We start from the raw sequence: 13,598 nt of genomic DNA, 5'->3' as shown, positions 1-13,598 counted from the left end.
TAAGAGATTTCATTTTGGATATGTTCTAATTTCCGAAATTTTTTGTCTATCCAATTATGCTTTTAAGTAATTGCAGATAAATGGGGCATAAATTAAATTATAGTATTAATTTCAATTACTATTTTAGTCCAAATTAAGTATTTATCTTTTCATTTAACATCAGGGAATTGGCTTTTTTGTTGTTGTACCTTCGGAGAAAATGTTATATTATTTTACATAAAATTGTTCGGAACTCAGTAAACCCAACCAAAAAAAAAACTTATGTTGATGCCTCCTAGAGACTCTACATTAGAAATGTCTCTCATTTGCATCTTTACTCCAGTGGTACAGCTGTATGTCTGCGGACGTACAACTCTAGAAACAGGGTTTCGATACCCGTGGCGAGTAGAGAAAAAGTAACCCAGTGTTCAGCTCTGTTCTTAATTGCAACAAACATATACGTCTTTAAAGTGAGTCTGTGAGGATATGAAACGAACTTCCATGAAATATCAAGTTTATTTTCACACAACTCTGGTTAGGAAGTTAACAACAAGAACATGTTACAAATGCTCACAAATCATGGCTTTAAACTTCCTAAATGCAATGTGTATTTATCATTTTCTAAAGCACATTTGTTATAAAGCAACTTATTTGTTCCTTTTACCACATCTTTAAAGGTGGCATTTACGTCAGCTGAAAGGGTGAGCATGTTTGGTGTGACAAGTATTCATACCCTCGACCTTCGGATAACGAGCTGAATGCTTTAACCACCTGGCCATGCCGGGCCTTTTCTTGTAGAAAACAGTAGAATAAAGCTTTGTTAAAATAAGTAGAAGTTAACTTGCTAATGTAAAGATTGTTATGCATTTTATGAATATGTATGTGAAGGAGAAGGGCGGTCAGTTAGTTAGTTTGAAGTCGAAGCCATATCAGGTTATCTGTTGTTTCCACTAAGGGGAATCGTACCACGAATTTTAGCCTTGTAAGTCCATAAATATCCCGCTGTTCCACCAGAGAACATCCTCATTAGTAAGTGTAAATAAGATATATTAAGTTAAATCATTAGTAAATCATCCGACGTGTAAATAAGATATTAAGTTAAATCATGAGTAAGTCGTCCAACGTGTAAATAAGATATATTAAGTTAAATCTGATTTCTGGTAACTTTGGAACGAAGTTTTTATTCCGTAATTTCTTTTTCTTTGTCCCCTAGTGAGTCAGTGGTACCTTTAGGGACTTACAATCCTGAAACCAAGGATTCGATTCTCCGTGGTGAACAGAGCGCAGATAACCTATTGTGTAGCTTTGCATGAAAGCAATCATACTTCTTCCATATCTTAAAGAGTAGTTTTAATAATGTTTAGAATAAATGTGAGAGAACTTCAAGGGTTGTTCTCCACGAGTCTTTTTCTAGAAGCACAGTAGAAAGTCTGGAATCTTATAATATCAAAATGTGGGGTTCGGTCTCCGTGGCAACAAATAGCTCATTGTGCAGCTTTGTGCTAAACACGCAGTTAAACCAAGAAAATTATTAAGTATTTCAAAATTGTTTGTAAGATATAGTAGCACAAAGAAGACTTTTTGAAAATCCTAGTTTATTAGCATATCGTTAAACGAAGTACTAAAACGAATTTTTTTCCTGGCTTACACTTGTTTGGAAATAAGCGTAGCGTTTGTATGGTTGTAATAGGAACGAACTTTGAGCATTATATTTAGGCAGTATCTCGTTGAAATAACTCAGGCCTGTTTTATTTATTGTCTTGAAATTTCTACATGTTCTCCAGTAATTCCTGTGCGCTGAATCTGAAAATTCTATCCATTTTTCTCCATCACATACAGACTTTTCACTAAACGTCATATTTATTTTTACGTAAGTGAATCATTTTCATTGAAATCAAGTCACATTTTGATGTGCTTAACATGTTGACAACCACTGGCTATAGATTTCTGTAGACCAATCGCGACGTCAGAGTCTTAGTTTTAGAATCCACGAGAAACACGCCGCTGGTGTATAAACGGCTGCATGACGCGTCAGTTTTGGAGACTTTATTTAGCCGTCTCTAATTTAGCAGTATAAGACTAGAGGGAAGGCAGTTAGTGATCGCCAATTCTTGGGCTACTCTTTTACCAACAAATAATGGGATTGGTTGTAACATTATAATCCTCCCACGGCTGAAAGGGCGAGCATGTTTGGTCATTTTTAAATAGTATTTGTTTATGCGTACATTTTAACATTTTTTGACTATTTCAGTAGTATTTATTCATCAATATTCATCAAACATATTTTGTGGAAATGACCTAAACATATACTGTTATCTTTGTAGTAAATTTATTGTAAATTTGATTTAAGTATGATTTTTTCTCCCTTCCTGATTTGTAAACATCCTTACGTGAGAGAAAAAAATGAATACTATTTTCGTAATTTGCGTAGTCGAATTACGGAAAATCCGTTATAAAAACCCAAAAACTTTTATAAAGTTTAGATTAGCAGACTTGTTTAATGGAATAACAAAAGAAAAATTGTTTTTTCATTTGATATACGTAAAAGATTAGGTGGCGCTATCTTTCATCCATGAACAATTTCTGCCATGTGATTTCTTGGCAAGTTTAACATGCATGCACGTTATTGGAAATTAAGTACTGATAAAGGGAAAGACTCCAGACCACCAACGTCGAGAAAACTTTGTCAAGTTGAATAAAAGGTGAAATACTGCAGAGTTAAATACACTATGATCGGAGTCACAAAGTGTCTGATAAGGTATATCATTTCTCTTTCTTTTTTTTAATTTCGTGCCTAGCAGTTATAAAACAAAAAGAAAACGGTAACTATGGTTGATGCCTTTATAAATTCTCTGTTTACTGTAATTCGAAAACTAGTTATTTAATTATTACTTATTATGTATTCAAGGATAGAAATATCGAGTAACTTAACTGATAATTGTGCTTTACTGTAGAAGAAACTTCAAAAGTTCAAACCCGTACGCCCCCCAGTGGTATGTCTGCGGACTTACAACGCAAAAATCCGGGTTTCGATACCCGATGTGGGCAGAGAACGGATAGCCCATTGTGTGGCTTTGTGCTTAATTCAAAACAACAACAAACCCGTACTTGGAGTAATCCAATGTTTCCCGCTGGTACAGTGGTAAGTCTACGGATTTACAACGCTAAAATCAGCGGTTCGTTTCCCCTCGCTGGACTCAGTAGATAGCTCGATGTGGCTTTGCTGTAAGAAAGCACGCACAATAACTCAATATGCTTCGTATTTAAGATATAATGAAATACGTTGTAGAAACCAACATCGTTAAAATAATCGTTAAAAACATCGTTAATCTCAATTCTTAAAGCCGTCTCTGTTGGGAGTACCAGCAACATAACCTAATGGAACTATTTATTTTTATTAACAGACACTTTTTCATACCAATAGGAAAACAACTTAAAGTCTGTAAGAAATTAAAACAAAACAAAAATGCAAAAAAATAACATTATACTTACGTTTATTCATAAAAGCTTTTCTCATCTGGAACTCAAAAAATCAAATTATTTATTTGCTACCACTAGAAGCGCATTGTTCACAACTTTTTGTGCCACAAACTTGATTCAGCACAATCCTGAAATAGTTCACACAAATATATTTTCCGCATTATTGATATTACATATGAACCAAAAGTAATCAACACCATATCAGAAAGTAATAACCATATAGCATTGCTAGACTAAACAACCATTATATAATCACCAGAATATATGGCTGCAACGTTGTCGTGCTAAAAATATAAAAACGATTAACACGATTGTACATATAAGTTCAAAACGTCTGGTTAAAAAAAAACGCACAAAACTTCGCAATGGGCTTTACCACCATGTAGGTCAGATGTAGGTCATTTGGCTGAAACGTTGACCACATGTTATCTCTAATATTTATAATTCTTTATGATTTAAATTGGTAAAGAAATTCTATTGATGCCCTTCGTACACATCCAACCAGTGAATATTCCTTATTTGTCTTATTTAGATATAAATCGTACATTAAGGGATAATTACCATGTCCACAACATCCCGCTCACAGTGAATGGTAGTGGCATTCGTTGTGGATTTCAAGACTTAGGTCTTTACTTTATTGTTGTTTATTTTACATTCGGATGCGAGATTACTTGCAAACATAATGGTCTATCTGTGTTCTGGCTACCACTAGTATCGAAATCCGTAATCGAGCATTGTAAGTCCGCAGACATACCGTTGTGCTACTTGTGTTTATATCCTTGATTTGAAGAACGTACTTGGAGAAACTATTATATTTCTTTTCTTGATTGATTGTTTATTTGTTACGGATATTCAAGTAAAGCTACATAGGGCTCATCTATACTAACCATTCAAAATTTTCAACTGATAGACTAGAGGAAAGACAGCTAGTCAAAAGCACCTACCGCCAACATTTGGACCATCTTGATCGAATAGCGAGATTTTACATCACTCTTATAACACACCCACGACTCCATTCGTGGTGCAAGTTTAGTGTAACTGGGCGCTCAACCCTCGTACTCACAGTCCGATGCTCTAACCTGAACCACGATCAGCCCCTTGAAAGACAGAATATCGCTTATGTCTCTTGAAAGCTATTTACGCAAATATATCCTTCAAAAATAATGCCTTTTGAAGTTTAAAGTTGGTTAAGGCCCTCGACTCGTAATCTGAGGGTCACGGGTTCGAATCCCAGTCACAACAGACATGCTCGCCCTTTCACTCGTGGGGTCGTTATAAAGACCCGGTTAATCCTTATATTGGTGGTGGGTGGTGATGACTATCTGCCTTCTCTCTAGTCTATCACCGCTATATTAAGGATGGCTAGAGCAGATAGCTTTCGTGTAGCTTTGCGCAAAATTCAAAATCAAACAAACATTTAACTCATACCTCCGTCATCTTTTGACCTATTTGAAATCTATCTACAGCCGGTCAGTCCCTTTCAATGGTGCCCCCCCCCGCTAGTACAGCGGTATGTCTTCGGATTTACAACGCTAAAATCAGGGGTTCGATTCCCTTCTGTGGGCTGAGCAGATAGCCCTTTGTGGCTTTGCTATACCAAACACACACACACCCTTTCAATGGATGTATTTGACTACACTCAAGGTTTCATAGGTTAATTTACTCTAATCCTGCCTAAAATAATTTCAATTTGAAAGTAGGCTGGTAGAGATTCTGATGAATAATACAGCGTCCCAAGCTTCGTATTGTTGGACGAACTTTCAAACAATTAACAAAGAGAAGAAAAAATGTCTCGTAGATTAACTTACCGTAATTCTGCCTAAAAGAATTTCAGGTGCAGTTGGAGATTTTTTCTTGTTATCTTTAATTTCTAGTATTATGAGGTATAGCATATCAGTCGAAATTGTTTTCGTTTTTTTCCTACGCTTTCAGCAACATTCAGAAATACGTCATTACTGGAACAACTTTATTTGCAGTAAAAACGTTGATAAGTAAAAAATAATGATAATAATAACACACATGATTCACTTCACTGGCAATCTCTGTAATCCAGTTTGTTTGATACCTCTAATATGAAAACATTTATCTTTTCGGGAAAGAAATTTGTGAAGCAGAACACTACATCCGTTAGGTTAACTTGTGTTGTTTGATTTATTTTAAGGAAAATTTAGGATGTTGTTACACTTGTTGTTTGTAATGACTTAATTTGTAATAAAATATGAGTTATGATGTCTTGCTGTGTATAATGCTTGTTGTTTGTAATGACTTAATTTGTAATAAAATATGAGTTATGGTGTCTTGCTGTGTATAATGCTTGTTGTTTGTAATGACTTAATTTGTAATAAAATATGAGTTATGATGTCTTGCTGTGTATAATGCTTGTTGTTTGTAATGACTTAATTTGTAATAAAATATGAGTTATGATGTCTTGCTGTGTATAATGCTTGTTGTTTGTAATGACTTAATTTGTAATAAAATATGAGTTATGATGTCTTGCTGTGTATAATGCTTGATGTTTGTAATGACTTAATTTGTAATAAAATATGAGTTATGATGTCTTGCTGTGTATAATGCTGGCAGAAAAAGATTTTTTATTGACACATTGGGGGACTCGCTCATCCTTAGAGCAAGTCCCCCAATGTGTCTGCAATACGTTTATTGTGATAAAGCGAATATTGTGCCATAGAATAAGAGGTGTAAATACCGAAGCTTTTCATTTTCTATGTCTGGTTTCAAACCATTTGAGATTTGTAAAATATTTGCTGCACTTTAAACTATGTGAGCATCATAAGAATAACATTTAATTATCATGGGTGGTGGGTTGTCTAGTGCTGGTAATTCGCTGCGTTCCCTTTAGTCAGTAACTTGATAGAGCGCAGATAAAATACAAAAGTTAAAATGCACCTCCTGTTTTATAATTTCATTTGTGTGAGTTTTATTTCTTTTTTTCTTTCCGCTAACGAATATATAGTTTGAAACATTTGAATTACACAAACAGTTTTAAAACTAGACACTTTTCCAAGAACAGGTGGGTTTGGTTAATAGATTTCACGTGTGTTTGTTTCAGCTTCGTGAAAATCTGTCTATATACTGTTCACAAATGGTTATGGACGAAGTATTTTTATTTCACAACGTGAGAGCAAATACTACAAAAAATACTCTATGTTTTCAAATAGTTAGATAAATAATGGGTTTACAACCAGCGACAACCCGACACGAATTGAAGAATAACTCAAGCAATAATTCGCGCCTTATTTTGTTTGATTTTGCTTCACAGCAAAGAGTAAAAAGAGAGTTTTTGCAATTATGAAGACAAAACGAAATACGTGTTTAAGAAAAACCTAGTTGTGCCAAAATTTGGGTCAAAACTGCCAATTTTTAGAAAAAGTTTTATAAATACAGCGAACCCATTTTGTCCTGTGCCTCCCATTAAGTCTTTACTTCAGTTGTTCCGTCTCTTTCATTAAACTGGAAACGAATTTCTACATCCAGGCCGTTTTTATGACCTTCCTTATCGTTCATCTATCTGTAGTGGACCTGGCCAAGGCCTTCTGAACTCATTACTTTACTATATAGGTGCGACAACCTTTGTAGGTCTCTTCTCTGCAGGGCTAATTCCATCTTTTATTATTTTTCTTTTCTTCAGTTTTTCTTAGATTTTCATGCCAAGCAACGTGTCAGAATCGTGAGTGGGTACGGAAAGATGGTTTTGATAAACCCAGTATTGTGCTGCAAGTCGCGAGGTTTAAACACCGAGACTTTTCATTTCCTACAAACATTAACAGATGAGTTCAAGATATCATCTCATTTCATACTAGTATACACAAGAACTAAACGCATCTTTAATTATAGCAGAAAACAGAAAATTAAATAGATTCATCTAAACAACAATACGAGCATCGGAGACGTGAACTGTTTGTAGATGGCGCAAAATGCTTGATTTATATAGGCCAGAAAATGCATAAGCGGTTGACCTTTCTTGGGGTTATCCCCATTTCTTCTCTAACATTTTGTTGAAAGTTAGAACAGTATTGATCCTATATACACATATATATCTAATATTCTCCTTTATTTTCAAACGCTAAAATTAGGGGTTCGATTTCTCTCGGTGGACTCAGCAGACAACCCGATGTGGCTTTGCTATAAGAAAACACACATTATTTATTTTCAACTTGAAAGCTGCTTTGATAACACAAATAATTTTTCAGTAAACAGTTTCTTGTTCTGTAGTCTATGTCACTAAAGATATATGTATTGTCAATTTAAACCAATCAGACTGATTTTTGATTAGAAAGTGAAACCTAAAATACTTTATTAAGAATTTGAAACTCACTATTACAGAAAGACAGTTTGTAATGTTTAGATCGAAAACGATATTTCGTTACGTTATTTTATTTAAAATATCTATAAGTGTGATAGTTATTTTTCCCATGTAATAATCATGTAAATGCTTGCATTTGTCTTTGCAAGACGGCAAAATGAAATTCTTTAAAAACAACACTGTACTTTCAACTCCTTTCTCGTGTTACTAAAGTGATATTTCTAACACTTTATGTTATTAAGGTAATTTCTAATCAATTGTTAAGTTACTAAGAATATTTTCGGCCCTTTTTCCTATTATTAAGGCAATTTTTAACCTTGTACATTATTTACAACACCTTGTTCATGTTACTTGGATGATTCCCAACCCTTGTTAACGTTACTGAGGTGATTTCTAACACTTGTTCATATTGCAAGAACGATTCTCATTCCTTTGTTAACGTTTGATTTTCAGCCCCTTGTTAATGCTACTAACGTGACTTATGACCTGTTCTTCATGATAATGAGATAATTTGCAACCAGTAATATGTGTAATTAAGTGCTTTCTGCCCTTTTCCGATGTCACTTTTATTTTTCGTGCAATTAAAATGATTTCCATCCATTTGTTCATATTACTACGTTCCTTCCCCCTCTTCAAGTTACGAAGGTGAGTTTGACATGTCTGACGCTAACAACAATAAAACTATTAAAATATGTTTTGCACCCCAAAGTTTTACCTTGTTATAAAAATGGCCATGAATGTTATTTAACTGCATAACTGAACTTGCAGAAACTTAAAATACCAACTAAATTGTACTTTTCAAGTGTCGAACTGCAACTTTTTATTTCAAAACCATGGACAACATTCAATGTTTCTTTTTTTTTTGTTATTGGAATTTCGCACAAAGCTACATGAGAGCTATATGTGCTAGCCGTCCTTAATTTAGTAGTGTAAGACTAGGGGAAAGACGGCTAGTTATCACCACCCACTGCCAACTCTTGGGTTACTCTTTTATCAACGAATAGTGAGATTGACTATCACATTATAACGCCCCCACGACTGTCATTCAGTGACACATATTATAGTAAGAATGTAATATCGAGGCTAATGTCCCCTGAATGAATAAAAACTGCTTCCTCGGGGACAAACTTCACCATAACATGATCCCACTCTTATCTTCCTCTTCTAAGTCGCCCCAATCATCTTCTAATAGCGCTTCTACTCTTTCCTGTCTGAATTCTACATTTCTCTCTGTCTCAGAAACTACCAATGTCTCTCACAATAATACCTCTATCATTCAATATATCTAGCTGAACACTCATTCACTCTCTTACAGTGGTCCTTCAAGTTCTGTTAGAGAACTAAACACAAATCATACGTTCACCAAACATCACATTCTACAAACAGCAACATTCGTTCTTCTTACGCTCTGGTGTTCCTTCTTGTTTACCCACAAATCCCTCCACTCCCATGTCTCCAAAAACCACACCAAATCACTTCCAATGTAAACACCACAAGTTCCACACTACAGTCTTCACCAGTCGACCAGTCTCTTGTAGAATTACCTTCATTAGAACACAGAAGTCTTTTATGTTAGTATAAACTCTCAGAATGACCACCAGTACTCTCCACACTCTGAAAAACATGGCTACTTCTCTCCTCCTTCCCTTCTATCCTCTATTTCATGGTTACAACGACTTCCTCACACCAACATCTGTCAACATTCAACGTGAACCAAGCGACGGATCATTCAATTACAGCAGAAAACAATTATTTATAAAAGTTAGAAAACTAACTCTTTAAGAAACGCATTAAACTTTATCAACATGCCAATTTGCTATTGCATAACATAAAAAACTAAACATGCCTCAATCTCTGACATTAGAAACACCGATAACAATAGGAGCATATTATCAGAATTTCTACAATAAATGGCAACAGATCCTTGAAAACACCTCCTTAGGATTCATGAATATCACTAAAACCTTCTGTTAAAATTCTGGCGATATTCTAGATAAGGAAATTTCCCAATAATATCACCTGTACCTGGAGGAGAAAAAAGAACTACAAAGATTTACAAATAAAACTCAAAATAACTAAACAATTTACTTCCTACCAACAACAACAGTACAAAAAACGCTTCTAACTATACTCTATTTTGTCATAAATCAACCATAACATCATACAGTCTACTAGAAACTATTAAAATCCATTTATTTCATAATAAACAACCTAAAAATATTTAAAAACACGTTGTACTTTAATACGTATAAGCCTTCTCAAACTAATACATATGTTAAAAGTAACAATGACCTTATAAAACGTACCGATAATGTTGAACATTCCCCACATATCTCTAACATTGTTCAAGTCTCTCTGAAGCAGAACTCAGTCTCATTAGAAAAGATACTAACATCTGCCCAAATAACAGCTATATTAGTGAGTTCAAACTTCTCTCTGGCCTGTACGAATTCTCTAAAAACTAAGGGTTCGCGAACTTGTTTTACAACAAACCTCATCTAACTAAATATCAACATACACCGAACTTTAAAGAAAAATCTTTATGGATATCTCCACCAAACAGAAGAGAACCACGTTTAGTGTTATATTAAAGCTCTAGAATATTTACATAATACAGACCTTAAAATCTTCCAAGCAAAGTCATAATAACGTTAACCAAAACGAAAGTGCCTTAAACAGTCTTAAATTCAACAACAATATCATAATAAAGCCATCCGACAACGGTTGAGCTATTGTTATTCTTATAAAAGAAGATTATATCACGGAAGCTGATCAGCAACCAGAAGACATTAATTTATATAAAAATACTATCACATAATCCCACAACTCAGTTTATTAAGACCATAACAGAACTTCACCAAAACAGTGAAATTAACAAAGAATCCTTTCAGTATTTGATATCCAGACAAGCTTTACCTGGTAGATTTTATCTCTTACCCAAAACACATAAACTAAACAATCTTGACCAACCCATAATTTCTAATATAAACATGACCACTGAAAACTGTCTACTTTTCTTGACCAACACATAAACTGTATTCCATGCATCCTCCCTTCTTACATAAAAGACACTATCCACTCTCTTAACATCGTAGAAGATATTAATACTGACGGACAGTTATCACCTAACAGTCTTCTTTGGAAGATGGATGTTTCTTCCATTTACACCAATATTCTACATGATGAAAGACTAGAAACTCTAAAGTTTGAATTAAACATTTCTAGCCCATCAGAATCTTGCACCGTAATTGATCTTGCCAGCCTGGTTCTAATTCTGAACAATTTCGAATTTAATAACAAACATACATTCAGGTTAATGTTATTGCATTTGGTACCAAAATGGCTTCCAATTATGCTAACACTTTTATGGGTCATTTTGAAAACCAGCTTTTACAACTCAGCCCTGTAAAATCTCATCCATGGTAACATTACATAGACGACATATTTTCATTTAAACAGCCGATCTTAAATCACTTAAAGAATTTATCACACTTGCAAACTCCTTTCACAAGACAATGAAGTTTACTTTTGTTTACTCTCCCACTCAGATTAACTTTCTTAACTTCACGGTTTTTCTAAAAGACGAAATTTTACACAATGACTTGTACAAAAAAACGTACAGATAGACCACAATACCTTCACTATAAAAGCTGTCACCCTTCTCAAACTAAACAAAACATAACTTACAGTTAGGTTCTTAGAATAAAGAAAATATGCACAGGTGAAATAGGCTACATAAAATAAACAAAGGATCTGAAACAAATCATGTTACAAAGAGGATATAAAGATAGGGAAATCGACATACAATTTGAAAGGGTTAATAATACTCAGTGGAAAAACATCTTAACCAGAGAAATGCTAAACTTTCAAATAGAATTTCTCTTATTATTACCTATCAGTTTAAACTCAGAAATGTATTACAAATGCTAAAAAAAAAATCATTTTCATCTCCTACAATTCAACGATCGTCCTAAACAGATACTTCCTAAAGTTTTCATTTTTCTCCTTTTGTAAAAGCAGAGCTCTGAAAGATATCCTTGTTCACACAAAAATGGTTATCGTCCAAGATATAAAAACCATTGAATCATTTTCTGACAAGCACAGTCAAAGAAATTTTAAAATACCCAAAGAACTCGCTTGGAACAAAAATCACAATTTACCTCATACAGTGTGAAAAATGCAATAACGTAGGGCTTATACAAACAACTATTAGAGAACGTTTAAAAAACCTAAATATTCTATTAACACTGAGAAAGATCTTTGTAGCTCAACACTTTAACCAACCCAGTCATTCCATTAACGATGCTACTCTCATTGATATTGAAACAGGATTCAAAACTAAACAAGATAGAGACATAAAAAAAGCTTATTGGATTGCCAATGTAACCACTGTTCAACCTTTCTGAATTAATTTCAATCCTGGAATCAGTGATTTCCGTTCGTTAGTTTCATCTCTGTTTTTATTTTTTGCATATTTTTCATGTAATATGAAAGCTGAACTTCCTAATACTCACTATTTGTTTAAGATAATTTTTCGTACCTGTTTATATAAACTGATTAGTGTAACATAAGACGATTCCAATCAGTCTCCAAGTGTCACTTTTATTTTACTCAAACATTTAATTATAATTTTAAAAATACATATATTTAGCCATTTTTAAAATAAGATATCCTTAACACCTTTTCAAATCCACTCTCGCTATCGGCTACTTTTTACTAGAAATAAAACACTTACAACAGTAAAATAGATAAAGATTCCTGTTTGACCCTGAAGAAGAAAGGTCCACCTTTTGAAAGCGCTCGGATTAAAAACTTCTTGAACTTACGTGTTTTTCTAACATCATGAATCAGTTAAGAGAATGGCAGAGAATAAACACTATTTACGATCTGGATGAATATTAGATTAACTGCTTTGGTAAATGTATCCACTAAAATTGGATATAGCATCGGAATAATTAGTTTTAGATGTTGCTAGATCAGGCATGGCGAAATGGCTAGCGTGCTTAGACTGTGAATACGAAAATTCATGGTTTGCATGTTGTAGCACTTGAAACGCTTTCCACATTTCATGGCCGTGGGTGCGCTATAAGATCCCACTTTGCGCAAAAATACTGAAACCCATGGTAAATATTTAAATGAATTGAATTGATGTAAATAAATATGGCTTTTATCATTGTTTTATGTAATTTATTGGTATTTATGCCATTTGATACGGTTGTAAAAAAGCTGTGGATTGTAATATTCATTACCAAGAGACCAGGTGGGCGGAAACAAGTCCGGATGAACTGAAGAAAGATAAAACGATTCATGTTTATTAAACATTGTCCACGCGCGGGCTGCTCTACCTCTGTTTCAAGGGTGTGGTCGTGTTTCATTTCCGGAGGAGTCTGTTGCATACACGACTAATTAAGTCAATGTAATATTTCCAGCAGAAGACCTTGAGGTGAAGACAGGTTTTGTTTCACAGTTTCAGCATTCAATGACGAACTGTTCAAAACTGTATTCCAACTATTCACTGACTGTTGTAGTTAGAAAAGCTATGATGAGTAAGTAGGACAGTCGCTGGTTCATGTAATTATTCACATTTCCGAAAGTTCTAAATAATCCGGGGCTTTCGTGACATCATATACAAAAGCTGCTTTATTTAACTTTTATGTCATTCAAAAACATGGTTTTATTCAATATAATTCTTGTGTTGAGACATACACAATTTCAAGAACTTGTATGTGCAACAGGAAACCAAGTTTACGTTCCTGTATTTGGTCAGCACCATACTTTAACTAGCAATCCTGTATAGACATAAATCTTCAAACATGGC

At 34.2% G+C, this 13,598-nt stretch overlaps 1 protein-coding gene across 5 annotated transcripts in view; it reads right to left on the bottom strand.

Annotated features, from left to right (window-relative positions):
• LOC143239617 (uncharacterized) overlaps nucleotides 1-13,598 on the bottom strand; it is a 138,957-nt gene that overhangs the window by 61,494 nt on the left and 63,865 nt on the right. For 2 of the 5 annotated variants that reach the window (XM_076480903.1, XM_076480900.1), the window contains exon 2: nucleotides 3,088-3,202. The exons of the other annotated variants lie outside the window; for them this stretch is intronic. The gene's annotated coding sequence lies outside the window, so the exon portion shown is untranslated. The remainder of the gene's footprint in view (nucleotides 1-3,087; nucleotides 3,203-13,598) is intronic. 5 annotated transcript variants of the gene reach the window in all.

Source organism: Tachypleus tridentatus, chromosome 13, assembly GCF_004210375.1.
Source record: "Tachypleus tridentatus isolate NWPU-2018 chromosome 13, ASM421037v1, whole genome shotgun sequence".
Lineage (NCBI taxonomy): Eukaryota > Metazoa > Arthropoda > Merostomata > Xiphosura > Limulidae > Tachypleus > Tachypleus tridentatus.
This window is presented reverse-complemented; position numbering and strand designations above follow the sequence as displayed.